We start from the raw sequence: 21,590 nt of genomic DNA on the forward strand, positions 1-21,590 counted from the left end.
TATTTTAGTTGTATGTGACTTAGTAATGGGCCTCTTTAGCAAGGGATGCGATAGGAGTACAACAAAGTATCGTCGATAAGACAATTTCTTTTATTATTTTTGCAAACAAACATGGGAAAGGTCGAGCAACAAATATATTAACACCATAGTCAATAAATTATTATGTTAGTATGATGAAACACTCCCATTTAGTTACGCCCTTTTCCATAAGAATCATGGTATACTATAGCTTGTATTTTGTTTTATATCATATCTCTCAAACAAGTACACACACACACGCACAAACATATATATAACTTGGAAACCCCTTTCTAATTCAATTTTTTTACTTTTTATTTCATGGGATTTGCTTATTTTAATCCTTTTAAGAGTTTTACAAAGATAATGGATAATGACTTTCTTGATCTCCCTAGAATACCTTAGTATTTTTATGTGTTTCTTTTGGATCCTCTTTTACATTTTTGTTCAAATTTTTTTAATTTCCTTATTCATTACGCATTAGAGACTTCATGTTTATTACATGGCCATGGCTCTCTAAGACTTTATTTCATATTGAGAGAATATGTGTGGTGTTTTTATTTATTATTTCAAAAGTATCTTAATAATTCACCAAGCCTTCCCAAATGATTAATGGCTTGCATTTTTCTCTCAATAGTTCATTAAGATGATGTAAAATTTGAAATTATGTCATATTTGGTATTGTCTTCATGATTCATTAGGCTTCCTTGAAATTTGTCTTTCAAATTTTTTGAAAGCCCTTGATGATTCACAGGGAGAGTCCAAGATTTAAAATGTCTCATATCTTAGCTAACCTTGATTGTTCATATGGGAGTGGAAAAATATGTATTGTAGCCTTTTCGAAAATCTTTTAAATGTTCTTTAGGATTTTTTAAATTTGTTCTTTCAACTTCTTTTGAACTCTCTCGATGCTTCATCAAGATGCCTTAAGTTTTTGAAACTGTAATATTCCATTCTCCCTAGATGGTGCATCTAAAAGTTTCCAAACATATCTTCTTAAAATGCCTTTAATGTTCCAAAAAAATAATAATCTTAGTACCCTTTATTTCAAAATTGTTGTTTTGAAGATATTTCAGCATGGCCTGATCCTTTATCACGCAATTTCTAAATTTCACATTATGTATCTTTGGAAGTCTCCTAATAGGTCATTAGGACTTTTTAAAGGCTCAAATGTAGTTTCTTTTTTAGTAGCCCAATGGTCCATCAAGGATTTTTGAATGTCTATTATGAATATTTTTTAATGAACATCAATATTTCATGAGGGTCTTAGAAGTTGAAATGGTACATCTTTCAAATCTTCCAAATAGAATTTTGATTTCCTATCCAAATTTGAACTTTAGTATTTAATGTTGAAATCTCTACACTATCCTTCAAATTAATATAGAGTTAATACCTTTTCAACCATCTAAATATGTCTACTATTCATTTACCTTTGAATTTGTGTTCCCACATTCGAATTAAATGTACAATTCACACACATGGTCCTTTAAGATCACATAATAATCAAATCAATACTTATCAAAGAAAAGCCAAGGCTAGTCTCAGAGCTAAAACCCATTGAACCCTAACTGATGTTTGAATGTGACTGACATTCTTAGATATAGATATCCTCTGTCATCTCACTAAACTATTCACTACATTTTTTAGGAAGGCAAGCTTGCAAACCCTGATATGCGCAATTTTATTTATTTTTTGACTATTATTTAATCTCAAATTGATATATCATATCAAAAGGTAGTTAGGTAGGGAACTGATCATTTTTTCTCAAATAAAATATTACTACTGTCCTCTTAATTCTTGATCTTGAAATTTATAGGGCCTTATTTCTAAACCCTTGTGTTTCAATTTAAATGTGCAATCTTGTAAGCTTCACATGGTATTATTCCCTTCAAAAAAAATATCCTTCCAACCATCCTTTGAATATTTAGGACCTATATTAACTATATTTCCATTCCAACCTTGGTTCGAGTCTTAACCAAGAAAAATATTTTGACCTTGAAACATTGCAATTCAATCATTCAAATCCTGGAACCTATTAAATATTTTTACAAAGGGTGCGATTGAAATTAGGTTGTGCCTCTTTGAATTTCAATTACATTTGATGTATGTGTATTTGGGTAGATTTTCAATCCCAAAATATGATATGTTTCATAGATAATTAAAATCGATGTACAATCAAATGGTAGACCCGTTAAAAAACAGTTAGCTTTATTCTAACCTTACATGTATAGTTTTTAAAATGGGTGGCTTGTTGGAAAATTTTATATGGAATCTAAGAGAAAAAGGCCAAAATAAATAATAATTATAATAATAATAAATAAAAAGGCCAAGGAATATATCATTTCCATGGAAATAGAACCCCAAGATCCTAAGAGGCGAATTTCTTCATATACAACTAGTTATGCAGGGTTTTCTAGTAAACCATGATGAGATAAGTTATTTCAAATTTTTAGAGAGGAAAAATATCCTCCCATACTCATGTTAGTTGACCTAGTAGAATATCAGAATAAGGATGAAAATTTATACCCCAACATAAAAGGTCACACCTACATAATGTGGCTTCTAGGCATTCTACCATGTGTTGAGATGGTTAAATGGATTATTGAGTGTATTAACCTAGAAATAGGATGATAGTAAATGAGCAAGGAAAATGTAGTGCTTCCTTTCATCCCAACAATTTAGAGATGTACTCTAAGTTTGCAAAGTAAAGTGTGTCTATGATTCCATAATGGGAAAACAAAATTGAAATATTGAATAACTAACACAAAGTAATGAGTAAATGGTGTTTATAAGGAAATTAGCTTAAGTCCAAAGACAATGAGATTTATCCCACCAGAAACTTAAGAGAACATTTCATTTATGATATTACACTACTTAATAGGGTTTTAAAGGAAAAATATGTTACCCACTTCAAGGAAGCTTGGGTACCTCTTATGTACACCATTCTAAAATATGGATCAATATGTAATATATTAGTTGTTCTTTATACCATTATGGTTGAAGAATTATCCAAGGTTAGATATCAAACTCTAGGCACTACTCATAAAATTTCCATGTCTTCATACCTCATTGATGTTATTCATTTAAATAATCCTTTCCTTTGGATGTGATGGTAGTGTATCATATCAAAGCACACTAGTTCAATTTCATTATCAAGATATGTGGGAACATAAGTATGTGCGGTAGTGCACAAGAATATGTGACCACTTCTTTGCTCCATTATATGAATTGGATTTTTTTAAGCTCACACCAAAAATATATGAGTAATATATATAGGTTATAATCATGATAGTATCTTGTTATGTGAATAAATATAAATCCTACCAAAACATATTTGGAAGCATAATATCATCATTTACTGCCAAAATTTGATCTAAACAAGTTGGTACTAATGCAAATATCTTACATGACTATTCTTCATGGGATTGAACGAACTAAACAACTTTATGTTTACGAGAATGGAAGTTGAATCCATGAATGATTATAAGTATGAATATGAGAGGTTCAAAGGACATGATACAAAGAAGGTGGTTTTCTATCATGTAACTCATGTGGCCATCATTTGGCCCTATATTAATGAGGAGTGGGAGGAGGAATAAATAAAGAGAAGAGTATTGTCTTTTTAAGTGGTAGAAAGTAGAATGCAACATCTTGAAAAAAACACATAAGAGAATAAATAAGAGGACATGAATTTGAAAGTTGATGAGGAACTATCTACGCAACAGAAAACTAAAGCTAAAGCTTATGTAAATAGAGCAAGGAAAGTGGTTGAGGAATACATAAAAGGGCAGAAGTTAGTATAAGAGACCTATTATGGTACATTTTCACTTAGTATTTCATTAGGACCTATGCTATGGAAATAATTAGACCCCCATCCATACATTTTTAGGGGAATTTATGACCACTTTCCATTTTCTAGTAGACATTCCCTATCATTCAACACATTTTCTATTTTTAGGGTTTTCTATTTTTAGCAAATCTATTTTTAGTGGGAGTGCCACCTAGGATGACATGTGGTGATGAAAAAACATTGGTAGGATGATTACATGGTTATTTAGACTCCACTAATATCTATTTCATCATGCATAGGCCACCCTATTGTGAATGTGCAGTTCCACCCTACATTTTCATAGTTAGCCACCATTTTTCTCTTTACTCCCCTTATTAGTTGAATTTTAGTCCTATTTTGGAGTTTATCTAAGTTTAATTTGTTATTTTTTGCATGTGAGGGTTATTAATGACTTAAAACTATTTTATAGATCCATTTATTTTTAAGTCACTCAGTTATTGGATAATTTGCTAATTTTGGGTCTGCTAGTCTAATTTTGACTTATTGGCCAAGTAGCAGAAATGTTGTTCTAGTTAATTGAGTGCACGCTCTTGTAATTGCAATATAATTTGAAATGGTTCTTCATCCTAAAGAATATATATATTATATTCATGTTCAACAATAATATATCATCAAATTTGATGGCTAATTTGACTTGTCTCCTTGGTTCGTAAGTAAATTTCTTAGTAGTTTTATTCTATGAGTCTTTCTTGTTTTGAAAGTATCTAGTATAGTGTTTTTTCACACTTACATCTTGTCACTACACTTAAAAACAAATAGTACCAAATCCAAAGTATAAGTTGTGATAGAACAAAAAATAAAATTAAATGAGGAAGATGAAGCAAGGAGATTAGCAATAGAAGAAGAGGAAGAAATGAAAAACAAAGTTGAAGTAAATGTTGAGATAAAAGGAAAAGAAAGAAGGAATAATAATATAAATGAAATAGTAAAGTAACATAGCGGGGATCATTGGTACAACATGAGCATACTCCTAAGAGTTTTTCCTAAGATTCCTTCAGGTATATTAATTATATGAGGAGATATGCCACTTCCTAGGGCCATTGATGACGTTGCTAATTTGGAGATGTGTTTTTCCAATAGAAAGAAAAAAATAGATATAGAGGTAAACATAGAACAAGAGAAATCTCAATATTGACTAAGCACTTATAGTCACTAAAAATATATTATGTTGGATGCCAAAGAAATAGACCTGGTAGGAATGGCCTCCAGTAGAGTAGCTTTAGAACAAACTAATGTGTTTAAATAAAGAGATAACAGTAAAAAATGTTGAAGAATCCAAGGCATAATTTGAAATTGTAGAAAATAAAGTGAATTATTATAGGGAAAGAAACACAATATCACCAGATATTTAAATATGCATTTGAGATCCATGATGAGTTAAGCCTAGTGTAGATACATTTATATACAACAAGTACAATACTTCTATGGACAATGTCGAGATGCACATGATCTTTACAATTAAATACAAAAATGAAAAATCCAACAAGAAAGAGCATGAATTCAATTTGAATTAGCAAAAGAATACCAAGCTAATGTTGGGGACATTGTACCTAGAATTACTCATATAAATGAAAAGGATATCCTTAGGGTTAATGTTGGCTTCAAAAATTATAGGAAATATTTCCAGAAGGCATGGAGGGACATTCAAGTAGAATTTGGGGATTGTGTGAAACCATTGCAAGTGACAAAAAAACTTGTAAATAAATTTAATCTCCCATTCTTCAGTTGAAGTGGTAGTTTCTACCCTCAAGAGGAGGTTACAAAAGCTTTAGAGGATGGAATTCAACAAGAAAGGTATGCCATTTGATCTATCCCTAACATATATAAAGCATGTGTGAGAGAGTATATAGAAACTGTAGGTAGATAAATATATTTATTAAAGTCATTTTTTTTCCAAATTTAGAGAAAAGTGTATAGAAGGTAGAGTGAAACATTTTCTTATTTAAAAATAAGTATAACACATAATATTTAATGATCTCACAATATTGAAAATACTTTTGAGACTTGAAATATTATGTGAAGAAATATGTAAAAGAAAATATATAAGATTCCAAAAGTTGGGTATAAAGTGTAAAGGGTCAAGCAATTGAAATATCTAGACTTCCTCTATCACATTTTTTGTATGAATAGGATCAAAGCCACTTATAATTTGTTTTTTCTTCGCAATGTATACTAATTTACTATTAATTGAGAAACCTATTGGCCATATTTTTGAGATTGATATTGGCATATGCTTTTGGTTGAGGCTGTTATTTGTTGTTCACATGATCCATAAATTGTTGTGGATATTCCACTGGACAATTCATCACAATAGATTTGATAAAACAATATTTAAAAATCCAAAAGATACACTATTAGGGTTTTATTTCTCTTTATATTTTTGGATATGTAGGACAGTGTTAATTATGTATGCATGCAAATTAAAATTATGATAAAAATAGAAAACATTGAAACAAAAACTCACAAACCATGATTTGACATGAGATATAACCTGGGAAACCCTTTTTGGAGAAAACCCATCTAGAAGGTGAGGCCACTCTGCTCTCTTTCTCTGAATACAAAACGTTTGTGAGTATAAAGAAGTATGGCATGTGGCCCATGGGCTACTACAATGCACAAATCCTCTCTGCATTCTCTTTATGTTATTCCTCTCATCTATTTTTTGTTCATTTATGGAACTAATGCACTCGAAAAGAATGGAGCCTCTTTTCGTCTTAGTGTACTAGTTACAACACAACTCGATAGCCTACTAGTCGTTAGGTTTGAATACATCAACACTTAACTAAAGTTACAATATGGACTTTTCTAAAGTCTTCTTCATCATAATTACATGGCTAGCCCCATTTCCATGAGTTATGGAGGTTAACGTAGCACCCTCTTGAATTATGGTAGTGAAAATAAGAAGGTCAACTTCAAAGTGGCATAACTTTTGCCTACATACTCTAATTGATGTGATTCTTGCATCGTTAGAAATGTATTTGTGTGTATAGTATGATAAAAAGATGTGATGTGAAAGTAGAAAACTGTTAACCCCAAAAAATGTCATTTGATGCCCTATTGGTGGAAACTAGTGGTGTTTGGAGATTGTGTTATCCTATTTTATTCTTCAGTTTTTATTGGATATTTTGATTCAAAACGATGGTGTTGTTGTGATGTTCATATTGAGTGAACTGGGAATCCAGTGTGAAATATTATGAAATGAGGCTCACATGGAGGAAGTGAAGGCACAGAGGCTTCATAGTATATAGTGACTTGGTGGATTCAGTAGAAGGAAGATATTTCTCCATCCAATAGGAGTTGGATAGCCTAATGGTAGTTTGGTGAGGATCATTGATCGTGGCAACCTTCAATAGATGGTAGTCCGTAGATCGGAGAGAGAAACAAATTTAGTTTCTAATAGATGCCAACATACTATGAAAGATTCCGAGTCTTCCAGCTTCTGGGAGTAAGAGGATCCATGTAAAAAATTTTCAACAAATTAATAAAATATATTGAGAAACACAATAGCAACGGGTGGTTTTTTCCCCTAGAGAGGGTTTTCCACCAGACATAGTTGTGTCCATTATATTGATTAATTTTATGGTTTCATGTTTATTTTGTATGTTTTGATCTCTACTTGTGTGTTTCATTTTATGCATGGTTAAAAGATTAATAATTTGGAGAAAATGTTTATAAGTGCCTTCACTACCGATTCACACCCCCCCCCCCCCCCCCAACCAGTGCCCTCTCAGTAGTTATCTAGTTTCCAATAATTTGTATCAGAGCAGGGCTCTTGTGTGCAACTTGATCACTAGAGAGTGGATATTTGAGTTTTTGGTAGAATATTTGCAAATTTTCCAAAAAGGATCAACAAGGAATTCCAGTACTTCACAAAGATAAATTTGCAACATGGAGAGTGAATTTTGATTCATATTTTTTATTCGTTGATTAAGATATTTTTCTATCAGTTGAGTATGGAATTAAAGATGAATATAATGATATGGATAAAATGATTATTTTGAATAGTATTTCAAAATATGATAAGATGAATGTGAAGCATTGTGAGACTGCCAAAGAAATGTTGGATAAGTTCCAGAACTTGTATCTTAGAGGAAAACTACAATTTTTAGAGATGTAAAAAATGCAAAGGATTCTACTTTTATTGTAGTAACAAATTAATCCTCCTCACAAGAAGATGAAGGCACTAGTGATTGCAGTGATATATCAAGCATCAATCTTGAATAAAAACAAGACATTAGTTGAAAAAAAATGAACAATCCAATGTGAAGGCACTAGAAGCAGAGATTCAAAGACTCACGACTGAAAATAAATACCAACAAATGTTGCTGCAAATGTTTGATGAAAAGAAGTGTACATACGAAGAAGAAATTTCAAATTTAAAAACCCAACTACAAGAAGGAGTGAATATTGAAATTGGAATGAGGAAGCAATACATGAGCTGGAGGATGAGTTCCAGAAATTAAAGGTTGAAGAAAAATATGCAAGAGAAGAAATAGAGAGGCTCAAAACTAGTGCTCGAGCATCTATAAGAAAATCAATAATTAATGGAGCAGCTAGTGATAGGAAAAAATGAAGAATCGACAGAAAAATCACAAGCCATGCATGAAGCAGAAAAATAAGAGGAGGCTAAAGAAGAAGAATAGAATAGGGAAGTGTTATAATTGTGGAGTTCATGGACACATAGCAACAATTTCCAAAAATGGAGAGATTAATCTCTCTCATCAAAAGGAGTAGCCAAAGGAGAACCAACATCAAGAATGCATGCAAAGGAAATTTCTATCTCTTAGGTATAATATTCCTTTTTATTGTTATTGTTTCTCATGCAATAATTTTGGCCATAGGTATATTAGTTGCAGGGCACAAGGAATGTAAATTATACCAATAAAATACATCAACCTATTCCTCTATTCCTTGGTCACATTATATGTTTTATGTGTGACAATATTGGCCATAAGGCCAAGGATTGCAAGTTGTCGATGTGTTTTAGGAGATCCGACTAGAGAAAGGAGAATATGCGACGTAAATTGCATAAGAAGAAGAAGGATCAACAGATGAAAGTTTGAAGGAGAAAAGAGTAGGAAGAAAATTCCACCAAAAATTGAGGCTTGCATGGTCTCAAGGGGAGAATATCATTGCATAATGAGTTGCATGTAAATATTTAATTGTGCAATCATATCAGAGAGTGTATATGAAGAAAATTTTGCATATTGTAGGAGATGCATGTGTTCACGGGGAGTCCTTGAGTTTTTAAGTGCACTTTAATTTTTTGATCTATTTATATTGGAGTTTGATTTTAGTTGATAACATGTACATATGTTGATATTTTTGGAAAAGCTACATGTTTTGGCTTTTGCTAATGCTAATGTTGATATGGCATCCATATAGTTATTCTTATGTGCATTGTCTAGGTGTGATGGGGGATCACACATTCAGGGGGAGCATTTGTGCTTCCAAATGGACTTGCAGTTGTTGGCATCATGCTCACTTTGGAGGAGTTTTATTGTGCTTATTTATCATGAGTGTGTTGCAGGAATGAAGTTTTTGTTGTTGCTTCCATATAGTAGCAAGATCATATGTTTTGCATGATATAGTTGATGTTTATGTCATATGTTTTCATGCATGTGTAGTTGCTATGGAGATCAGATGATGTGTTAGAGTTGGCTCATCTAGATTGTGCACTTTATGGATCATGATTTTTATTCTAGATGATTTATATTGTTGCTCATGTGTTGTTGGCTAGATGAGATATGAGAAGGATGATTGTTGTTGCTCATGATTTAATGCATGCTGATGGATGAGATATTGTGCACTCATATGGATGATTTATGGTGGTATATATATTGTGTCTCATATATGGAGTATACATGTTGTTTCCAGTGATGTTTTTTTGCTCATTGATTTGTTTCTTGTGCCTCATTGATGATATGTTTCTCACCTATGATGAGGAGATGATGAGTTTAGTGCTGCAAATAGTGCTATAATGTTGGATATTATGTTATTGTTGTTGTCGCTACCTGTTGATGTGTTTCTCAATATTTGAGTTGATAATATATTATGTTGATGGTTGATGATGATATATTTGTTGATGTTATATGACATATTCCTATGTTGTTTCTACCAGTTTATTTTTTATTAATGCACATACAGAGCATGAATGATGCTAGTTGTTATCATGATTTTGTTACAGGATCTCTATTGATGGGATGGTGATGGCCAAGGTGTTGAGTGGCCATGCATTAGGATATGTTCTAGTTAATTCTTCTATTGTTGTTGCAACACATTGAGAACATATATTATTGCTCATTGATGCCATGTACTCATGTTACCTCGTGCTTTGGGCATGTATAGATGAGAGCACATGTATGTACAGATGTAAAATCTATGTATTATCATTATTTTATCTTTTGGATACATTACTCATGGAGAGACCCATGGTGTCTAGCATGTCTTGTCATTATCTATGTATGGGTCAATGGGTGTCCAAGTCATGTTATATGTTGTATATATTTGATGTATCCCCACTATATTTGGGTGCATTATGTAAACTTGGATCCATAGAATCATGGTTGGTGATAAGAGTGCTTATAGAGGAGTCATGTGTTTTTCCTATGTATTTGCCACAACCATGTATTTTCTCCATGAAGCATTGCATGTATTGCAATTCATTGTGTATCTTGTCCAAAGTCAGTTGGAGCCATGGTTCTTGAGTAGTAGCCTATTACAGTTGGCGAGGAGGCTTATTGCAGTAGGAACATGGGTTGCTTCAACAACAAAGAGAGTGTAATTATAACCCCATTACATTTTTAGGGGGATCAAGTTGTTTTCCAGAGATTGCAGACTTGTTGGCAGCTGGTTTCATTGTTTCACATGCTTATTTTTCAAGAGATACTTCTTCGTTTGCATCAGTATGGTGTTGAGTATGACAGGGAGAGCACTTCTCTCTTCTGACACATTATCGGCATTGCCTTCAATGTTGGTATGGCCCTTTGCCATTGATGTCAAAGGGGGAGAGAATTTGGATGGATAGAGATCAGCTTCAGAGTTGTGGCTTTAGTTTTGGAGAGTTGGATATCAAACTCAAATGTTTGATTAAGGTTTACATCAATGTGAAATGGGGATTTTATTGGCATTGTAGTGTTTCCATTGATATCAACAAGTTCATGGTGTTGCTTGTCATGTGCATGTGTGATGGATGTTTGGCTTGGAGGTCTTGTTAGTTGGCATTGATGTCAACATACTTATGACTATACCTAGTGGAGGTGATTTGGAGATGGATTCCACATGTGATGATTAGATTGATTTTGACATGTTGTGTTAATTGAAGATACTGTTGTTGCAAGTGGTTGGAGTGTTGAATATGCCTTTACATGTATTGGAGACATTGGATATGCTGCTACTTGTATTGAGATGAGGTTGCATGTGTTGGAGGTGCCTCTCCCAGTGATGGAGGCAGTTGGATGACATGATGTTGTTGTTGCAGGAGTTGGAGATGTTTCTACATGAGTTAGATATGTTGTTGCAAGTGTTGGAGGTTCTTGGACAGATTGTGGTTGATGTTTGAGGAGTTGGAGGTGTTGGTAGTGGTGATAAGGTTGGCAGACTAGGGACTACTTGTCACTGATTTGTTGCAAGAGTTCTTGGCCTATGTCATTAGTTGTATACTTGTTATAGATGCTTGGAGGGATGTTCGATATCTAAAGAATATGATCCATCAGCTAGAAGAGGTCCTGGACTGACGTTTCAATGTTTTTCTTTAGCATTTTCCCTAGTCACATGGAGCCAAGCCTGTGGAGTAGCTGAAAAGATCTAGTCATTGGAAGACAAGCCTATGGGAGTGATCGTGATGTTCCAGTTGCATGGAGCCAGTGTCATGCATGAGACTGAGCATTTTCATGAGTTTTTCTCCAGATTTGTCACACTAGTGAACCAATTTTTGTGTTGCTGTGAAATTTGTGTTCGGAACTTTTCAGTTTATGGTCGTAAAATTTCGTGGGACCTACATAAGTTAATTAAAGTTGAATATATGAAAAGGAAAGTGGAGTTAGTGGTTTGATAGAGTCAATGAGTTGAATCCGAGTCAACTCAAGCATATGAAAAAATTTGTGAAGCCTAGTAGTTCTTGGTAATTATTGTGTTGAGCATCTCAATTCATCTAGATATTGCAGGAAGCTCAATGCTAGTATGGCTGATTGTTTTATGTGTTGAGTGAGTGCGTGTGTGGAGGATTATGTGCAAACTACATGCATTGTCTAGTGCAGATTTGTTTTGAAGTAACTTGTAGTTGTAGTAACATTGAGATGAAATATGTTTCAACCATCATATTTAACCAGCGAGTGAGGATTTGAAGTGTGGATTGTAGAAGTGTTTGGTGAGATTGTGTGGCAGTTAGTGGAGTATTTGGAGATTGTGTTCTCCTATTTTATTTCTCAGTTTTTATTGGAGCTTTTGATTTAGAATGATGGTGGTGTTGTGATGTTCATGTTGAGTGAATTGGTAGTCCAGTGTGAAATGTTCTGAAACAAGTCTCACATGGAGGAAGTGAAGGCATAGAGGCTTCAGAGTATATAGTGACTTGGAAAATTCAGTAGAAGGAAGAGATTTCTCCATCCAATAGGAGTTGGATAGTCTAATGGAAGTTGGGTGAGGATCATTGATGGTGGTGGCCTTCAACGGATGGTATTCCATAGACCTAAGAGAGAAACATATTTTCTCTCTGATAGATGCCAGCATATTGTGAAAGAAGTCAAGTCTTCCACCTTATGGGAGTCATTTGATCCATGTAAGATTTGTTCAACAAATTAATAAAATATATTAAGCAATGAAGCAACAACGGGTGGTTTTTTTTCCCTATAGAGGGTTTTCCACCAGACATACATGTGTCCATTGTGTTGATTACTTTTATGGTTTCATGTTTATTTTTTATGATCCAATCTCTACTTATGTGTTTCAGTTTATGTATGGTTAAAATATTAATAATTTAGATAAAAAAATTATAAATGCCTTCACTACTAATTCACCCCCCCCCCCCACCTTCTTTGTAGTGATGTAGTTTCCAACACTGCTATGTTATAATAGTGTTATATATATCAATTTTTCATCCTAGGTCTTCATATGATTCTGATTATAACCCCTCAAAAGTTGCACTAAAGTCATGCTGACTACTTATGTTTACCCCTCTGTCTGAGGATGGAATGTTGTAGACCTCTTCAACTTCATGTCCAACTTATCCCACTATGTAGTCCAAAATTCACTAAGAAATCTTGTGACCCTATTTGAAACAATGCTCCTTGGTATGCCAAAGTGCACCCAAACATGTCCAAAAAACAAGTTTGTTGCTTCTTGTCTGTTGATGGACTTTTTACAGGGAATCAAAACACGCATCTTGTTGAACATGTCAGCTACAACAAAAAAGTATTCATGTCCCTTCCTAGTTGTTAGTAAACCTCCCACAAAGTGTTATTTTTCTAATACCTAGTAGCTAATTTGAAAAATATTATGAAATGCAAGAACTAGAAATTTGACTACGAAATTCACTAATCAAATATACTAAGTATTCTAACAAATTTGCACTAGAAAATAAATTCATAAAGACACAATAATATAATTAAAAAAAAAATAGAAATGCCCAGGAAACCCTAACTATGGAAAAGCTGCTAATTTGTGTTTTAATTGATATTCTCATAAAAATCTCAATAATTAATTACAAATCACATGGTAAAAAATTATCTTTTTACTTTATGTTCCTCAACACAATATCCTACGCACCCTAGACCAATTCTTCCTCTTTCTTTCATAATTGAATGAATTGTATAGGTTGAACTACCTTCTTACGCAAGGTATCTGAGCCTCCTTAAGTGATGTGCTCCCCCTGACCTTTTGCATTAATTTATAACTATTTTCTTGAGCTCAAAACAAAAATTATCGCTAGTGTACAATCATGTGATTCACCAAGTATGTACTCTTCTCTTTATAGGATTGGAATCCCCTTCAAGTCAAGTGAACTGGCTCCTTGAACCCAAGTTGAACTCCCTCATTGAACTCAAGTATAAATTACATCTAGAACTCAAGCGAACTAGCCTTTTGAACTTGAGTCAAACTACCTCACTGAACCAAACTCATGCTAAGATAAAATCTCCATGCATGCTTAGTGTAGAAAATCCTATAGATTCACAAGCTAATGCAATTTGCTAAAGCAAGAGACAAGAATCTACTTCTACTCTTTATAGCGGAAGCCCATAAACATCAAACAAACAATAATCAATAGAGGAAGAGAATCAAAGGCACATAACACAATAAATATCTAAGGAAAGCCACAACTCAAAACCCCACAATCTGTTTTGTATTAATCTGGAAAATCAAGATGAAATTACAATGCTTGTTCTCTCTAAAACAATCTCAACACTCAAAAAATTCAATCTCCAACTCATAAGAAAGCTCAAGGCCAAATCTTAGCCTCTTCACAAGCTCTCCAAGTCTCGATTTTGATGCGTAATTCCTATGGAGGATAGCCTGTATTTAAAGGGAAATGAAGCCTCTAAAAACCGCACAATCCCTCAAGGGCTAGTTCCTGAATACATGCACTATCAATGCAACTCAAAAAAATCTAAAACAAATAGTACACTGTCCCTACACTCTAGTCTCAATTGGGTCTTTATGATAATCAACATGCATGAATTTCTGATGAGTAAATATTCAGTTAACTAGAGTAGCACTGGTGGAGTTCATTAGTGATGCCACTGGCTGTTAACTCACTATTAATTCTCTCAATAAGTTTGAGAACTAATTTAATTGAACTGACTCATGAAACCGAGTCTTCTATTTTACAACCCACAATTAACTCACATTGGAGTCCTACAAAGTAGGGAGAACATACACATGACGACAGACAGACTTCCAACTCGAATTTCCTAAGTTAAGTAAGTTTAATAAGCTTAATTAACTAATTTTAAGTTTCTATGAGAATAGAATTTGAATTTAATTCATAGTTTAATTCAAGGACAAATTAAACTGGAATTTCTTGTTGCCATTTCTCAACACTCCCTCTCAACAAGAAAGGGATTATCAACTACCCCAATCTTGTCTTTGTGAAACTCGAATTTACATCTTGATAATGCCTTTGTCAAGATGTCAGCATCTTGCTCCTCCATGGGAATGTAATATAACAACATGATCTACCTCAATACACAATCTCTAAGATGATGATACCGGATATCAATATGCTTAGACCAATCATGAAAGATTGGATTTTTAGAGAGTTTAATACAACTTTGATTATCACAATAAATCACTATCGGTTCCATCTGTTGACCAAACAAACTAACCAAGATCTTCCTCATCCAGATAGCCTCACATGTTTCCTAACTTACAGCCATGTACTCTACCTCTGCCTAACTAAGTGCAACTGATCTTTGTTTCCTACTGTACCAAGAAATTGTTGCTGACCCAATACTAAAGATCCCTCATGATGTGCTCTTCCTATTGAATGGACTCCCTGCACAATCTGCATCAGTGAAGCCTTGAAGCTTCACTCCCTATGTCCGTTTGTACCATAAAGCAAATTGAGTAGTGCCTCTGAGGTATCTCAATACATGATTTTTCGTCTTCCAATACAACTTGGTAGGCCTAACCATCACTTGACTAAGTTGTTTAACTACCTAGCACATATCTGGTCGTGTGTTCAGCAAGTACATAAGTGAACCCACAAGCTTCCGGTAAATAATAGATTCCACTACTTCCCCTGAAGTAGCTTCCTCCTTCCTCTAGTTACCAGCTAGAGGAGTCTCCATGGGTTTACTGCTCTCCATGCGGAATCTCCTGAGTAACTTGTTGTCATACTTGCCCTGAGATACAAACAAATCCCCATCTCCCTGCCATACCTCCATGCCAAGAAAGTAATGCATGAGCCCCATGTCCTTCATCTCAAACTATTTTGCAAGGTCTTCCTTGCAATAATTGATGATATTCTCATCACCACTCAGTATGAGATCATCTACATAAAGTACAATGATCAACATCTTACCTTCCACCACTATGTGATATAGGCTTGTATCCGCTTCACTCTTCATGAAGCCCAACCCAGTGAAGTAGCTATTTATCTTGGTGTACTAAGCATAGGGTGCTTGCTTCAGCCCTTACAACGCTCTCTTGAGTTGGCACACATGCGACTCACGGTCCAAGGTTTCAAAAACTTCGGACTGCTCTATGTACACCTCTTCCTTAATGATGTCATTGAGGAAGGTAGTCTTCATATCCATCTGAGGGATCTTCCAACCCATCTGGGTTGATAGTTCCAAAATAGATCTCATTGACGAGTACCTTGCAACAGGATAAAAGGTCTCATCACAGTCAACCTCCTCTACCTATGAAAAGCCACAGGCCACAAATATAGTCTTATGCTTATCCACACTACCATATGCAGCTTTATTTACCTTGTAAATCCAATGGGAGCTCACAACAGACTTGTCCTCTGGTCTTGGGACCACATCCCAAACACTGTTTCGAACTATGTAGTCATACTCCTCCACCATCGCATCAACCCAAACCAGCTGCTGCACTACGTTCTGAAAGGAAGATGGCTTTGTCACAACACATGCACCCATGAGTTCCATGTATCTAGTGTACCTCTCTGGTGACCTCCTTTGTCTACGATGAGAAGAGGGTGCTCCCACATTCTCTCGTGCATCATCCAACAATCTGTCAGCCTCTCTAGTGTGCTTTCTTCCCTCTCTGGAAAACTCTGCCTAAGTGGATGTCTCCACTCTCTGAACCTCTACATGTGGCTGCTCCACATCAATATGATCTCCCTCAACCTGAGGAGCTAAAATATCATCATCTGCATGTAGCTCAAGCTTCCTCTCAAGGGATAATCACATGGCCTTCTTCTCATCGAACCTGATATCCCTGTGAACCACTGTCATCCAACTAGTCAGCATGTACACCCGATAGTTGTGGGGTGTATCAGTGTACCCCAAAAATATCCCCAACTTTGTTGTTGGCTCAAACTTCTTCCATGATCCTTGGTCACATGGCAATAAACTGATGACCCAAAAATCCAAAAGTGACCAACATCTAGCCTCTTACCGGAATAAGCCTCCTTTGGTGTCTTCATCTCAAGTATCTGATGTGGGCTATGGTTCTGAACATGAACCGTTGTGTTACATGCCTCATCCCACAAGTGTAGTGGTAGGCCCTGATCATGGAACATTGCCCTTGCTTCCCCTACTATGATCTTGTTCTTCCTCTAGGAAACCCCATTTTATTGAGGGTTATGGGGTGCTATCAACTCTCGCTTAATCCCTTCTTCTACACAAAAGTTCCTAAAATCATTGGAGATGTACTCACCACCATTATCACTCCATAGATCTTTAACCTTCTTGCCAGACACTTTCTCTACCAATTATTTAAACTCACAAAACTTTTTGAAAGTTTGATCCTTTTTCTACATTAAAAATACCCATCAGTTACGACAATAATCATCAAAAAATATAACATAATAATTGTGCTTGGTCGTGGATGCTATCAAGAATGGTCCACACACATCTAACTGGACTCTATAGAATAGACTTTGCTTGAATGTCTTTGTCTCCAAAGGAATACTTGGTGTATTTTCCCAACGTACAACCCTTGCATGTATCAACTTGCTCAAGCGTACATTTGGGAAGACTAGTAGAGATTTGCTACAATATCTTCAAAACCCCATGATGTAAGTGGCCCAATCATTTACACCACAACTTGTCAATGTCTTGACTCAACATCTTTTCTGCTTTTGAACTCAAAGCCGCACAATCCTCTACCTCTATCTTATAGATATTTTGAACTCGAACCCCTATCTTCTTTACTTGACCCATGGATGTGTGTTGAAGGAACCCCTTTCCTTTCGAAAAGATCACATCATAGCCTCTATGCTCAAGCATAGAAATGTATACCAAGTTCTTCGTTAGTCTCGGTACATGCATAACATTCTTCAAGGTGAGTGGAGTCGCAGGTTCCCTTTTAGAATTAATAGTGTCCACACTAGTAACACTATACTTACTGTCATCACCCATCTCGATATGCATCTTGAGATCTTTCTCCTCCAGTTCACCTAATAACTCTTTGTCACTAGTCATGTGGAATGAAGCTCCACTGTCTAAGTACAAGACACTTCCCATCATTGAAGACACCCTGCATGCAATGAGGGAAAATTCCAATTCGAATTGGGAGGCCAAAGCCTCACCTTCCGCTCCTCCTGGGGACTTCTCCTTGGACTTCTTCAATGGAAAATTTGTAGCAAAGTGTCCCATATTGTGACATTGAAAGCATTTAACTTTCCTCATGTCCTTCTTCTTACTTCCATGATAACAATATGATTTGGAATGGGACATTTTTCCTTTCCCCTTCCTCACCTTAATCACTGAGGAACTTTTCTCTTCATCATCAGTATTTGATGAAGAGCCATCCCTAGTGTTCCTCCTGATCTCATCCTGCATCAAATCTGACCATATTCATTCCCAATCTGGCAACTTCTCCCGACCATTGACAAAGTCCTGATAACTATTCTAACTCTTTGGGAGTCCAAGAAAAGAAAGGCTCACCATATCCTCCTCAGCAATTGTGATTCCAACACTTCCAAGTTCATCCCAAAATTTAGTGAACTTGTTCAAGTATTTTGGAATCGTCTCGTCTTTCTCCATCTTGATTTTACGAAGTTCATCCTTTAGTGCCAAATTCCTTTGATCACTGCTATTTTGATACAAGTCTGTCATTGTTTTCCACATAGAATGTGGGGTTTCCTTTCCATGGAGACTTGAGACAATATGATCTCAAACTCCCTCAACAATTATTTGCCTTGCCTTCACCACACACTTCTTCCGCTCAGCCAAGTTATGTGCATTAGTAGCTGTTGGCTTAGGAATTACTTGCTCAACAAATTCCTTTAAGCCATTTTCCTCTAGCACGGCCTCCATCTTGTCCCTCCATGCTATGAAATTTTAGCTTCCTTCCAAGGCATACTCAAGCCTCAACCCATGGAACGCCATCTGTCGATCCTGAAGTATGTATTGAAAATTTAACTTTCACCTGTAACCCAAAAACTCAAAAATTCGAAATCTCCTCTAGTATATTGTTCTTAGCTCCAATACCATGTAGAAAATCATGTATATTCATAAGCTAATGCAATTTTCTAAAGCAAGAGACAATAATCCACTTCTACTCTTTACTGCGGAAGCCCATAAACATCGAGAAAATAATAATCAATAGAGGAAGAGAATCAAAGGTACATAAAAAAATAAATATCTTAGGAAAGCCACAGCTCAAAACCCCACTACCTTTTTTGTATTAATCTGAAAAATCAAGATGAAATTACAATTCTTGTTCTCTCTAAAACAATCCCAGCACTCATGAAATTCAATCTCCAACTCATAAGCAAGCTCAAGGCCAAATCTTAGCCTCTTCACAAGCTCTCCAAGTCTATATTCCAATGCATAATTCTTATGGAGGATAGCTTGTATTTAAAGAGAAATAAAGCCTCTAAAATGGTGCAATCCCTTAAGGGTCAGTTCCTGAATGCATGCACTATTAGTGCAACTCAGAAAAATCTAAAACAAATACTACATTGTCCCTGCACTCTAGTCTCAACTATGTCTTTCTCAGAATCGACATGCATGAGTTTTTTATGAGTAAATATTCAGTTAACTAGAGTAGCACTGGTGGAGATCATTAGTGACACAACTCACTGTTAACTCACTATTAGTTCTCTCAATCAGTTTGAGAACTAATTTAACTGAACTGACTCATGAAACTAAGTATTATATTTTACAACTCATAATTAACTCACACTCAACCCCTACAAAGTAGGGAGAACATACACATGATGACAGAAAGACTTCCAACTCGAATTTCCTAAGTTAAGTAAGTTTAATAAACTTAATTAACTAATTTTAAGTTGCTATGAGAATAGAATTCAAATTTAATTCACAGTTTAATTCAAGGGAAAATTAAACTGGAATTTCTTATTTCCATTTCTCAACACTTAGTTCTATTTATTATTTTTTACTATAGGAAAATTAGAGAATCTTCATAAGTCAACACTAAGAGAAATTAAGATTGCACCTTAGCTTCACATGCAAATTCTTCTGCCAAATATACCCTTCCATGTCTAACTTCAATTAACACAAATTCCATGGAAATGCTTTCCTAGGGATGAGTGGGTACAAGTAAGGGATGATATAAACCATATTTCTTATTATTAGGCTTGTTGTTACAACAAAGCATGAATCCATTTATGATCCTAGCTACATGTTCTTACATGATGGGTCAATACACATACCTCTACAAGTTGTCCATTGTCTTCACTAAACTAAAGTGCATTTCAATCTTAGATGTGTGAGCCTATCTGATTAACTATAATCACTCACCTTTAGGAAAAAATAATCTATCGAAATTGTAGAGTAACACGTCTTGGAGATGGTAGTCAAAAATGCTTTCACCATCATGCACATGAATATCACTCTACAACTGCTAAAACACCTCCTTGGAGTCCTCATTCTCTAAATATGTCTCTTTGTATGCATCATGCGTGAATGGATCCATGTGCATTATGTTGGAAATAATACTGAGAGGGGGGGGGGGGGTGAATCAGTATTATCAAATCAATAATCTTTTCTTTTTCATACTCAGATTCATATACGCTACTTCAGTTAAGGATACCCGCGTATATACGCAACTGTGTTTAATGCAACTAGCGTGTATCCAGTAAACTTATGATTCAGTTAGTTGATCTTCAATGAGTGCATCAAAACATTATTAACCATATTAACAGTAAATAGGTGTAGTAAAATGGAACAGATCATCACACATAAGGAGCACACATGAACACCATGATATAAGGTGGAAACCCAATATGGGTGAAAACCACCTGCTGCAATTCGTCTCTATCTTCCTTTAATAAGAAACTTCTTTTTACAATATTTAAGTACTGGTGCAGTCTTATAACAATACGCAGGCTTCTACTTGCAGAAGGCTACAACCTTCTCTTGTTCTCCAGTTTCTCCTGGAAGGGAGCTACAACCCCCTTAGCTCTTGTACTAGCCGATCCATTTACTAGTACATAGGCGCTAGCCTACTGAAGGCTCCAACCTTCACTCGTTTTCCAGCTGCTCCTGGAAGGGAGCTACAACCCCCTGGCTCTTGTACTAGCCGATATGTTTACCAGTACGTAGGCGCCGACCTACAGAACTCTACGATCTTCTCTCTTCCTCCAGGGACCACGTTTCATAAATTTTCATATTGGATACTCCTGAAGCACAACACCATAATCTAAAGGCCACATTTCATCCAATTTTCATACTGGACCCATCAACAACATTGAAGCACAAAATTAATCATCACAACAATACACCCATCAACTACATTTGCATCATCAATCTCTGAATCACCCAATACTGAAACACTGAAACCCTGTCAACAACACAGTCACCAGAACACAGAACAGACAACAAAACTCTGCAACAATAACCAGATCCAACTGCAACTTCAAATATCATATCTCATAATGTATACGCTACTATGAAGAACCAAACCAGCATACATACGCGCTTTCACCAAGGCCAACCCACGTACAGATCTGCAAATATTTACTCATAACTTTGCAGCTGTTCCAGACATCAGTCATACCCAGATCATAACATTCATACAATAAAACATGCGTTAATAATTCAGATCTAGTCTATCCATGATCAAACCA

This window comes from Pinus tabuliformis, chromosome 2_1 (assembly GCF_031772625.1).
Source record: "Pinus tabuliformis cultivar Carrire ecotype Pingquan chromosome 2_1, CPIR1, whole genome shotgun sequence".
In the NCBI taxonomy this organism is placed as follows: Eukaryota; Viridiplantae; Streptophyta; class Pinopsida; order Pinales; family Pinaceae; genus Pinus; species Pinus tabuliformis.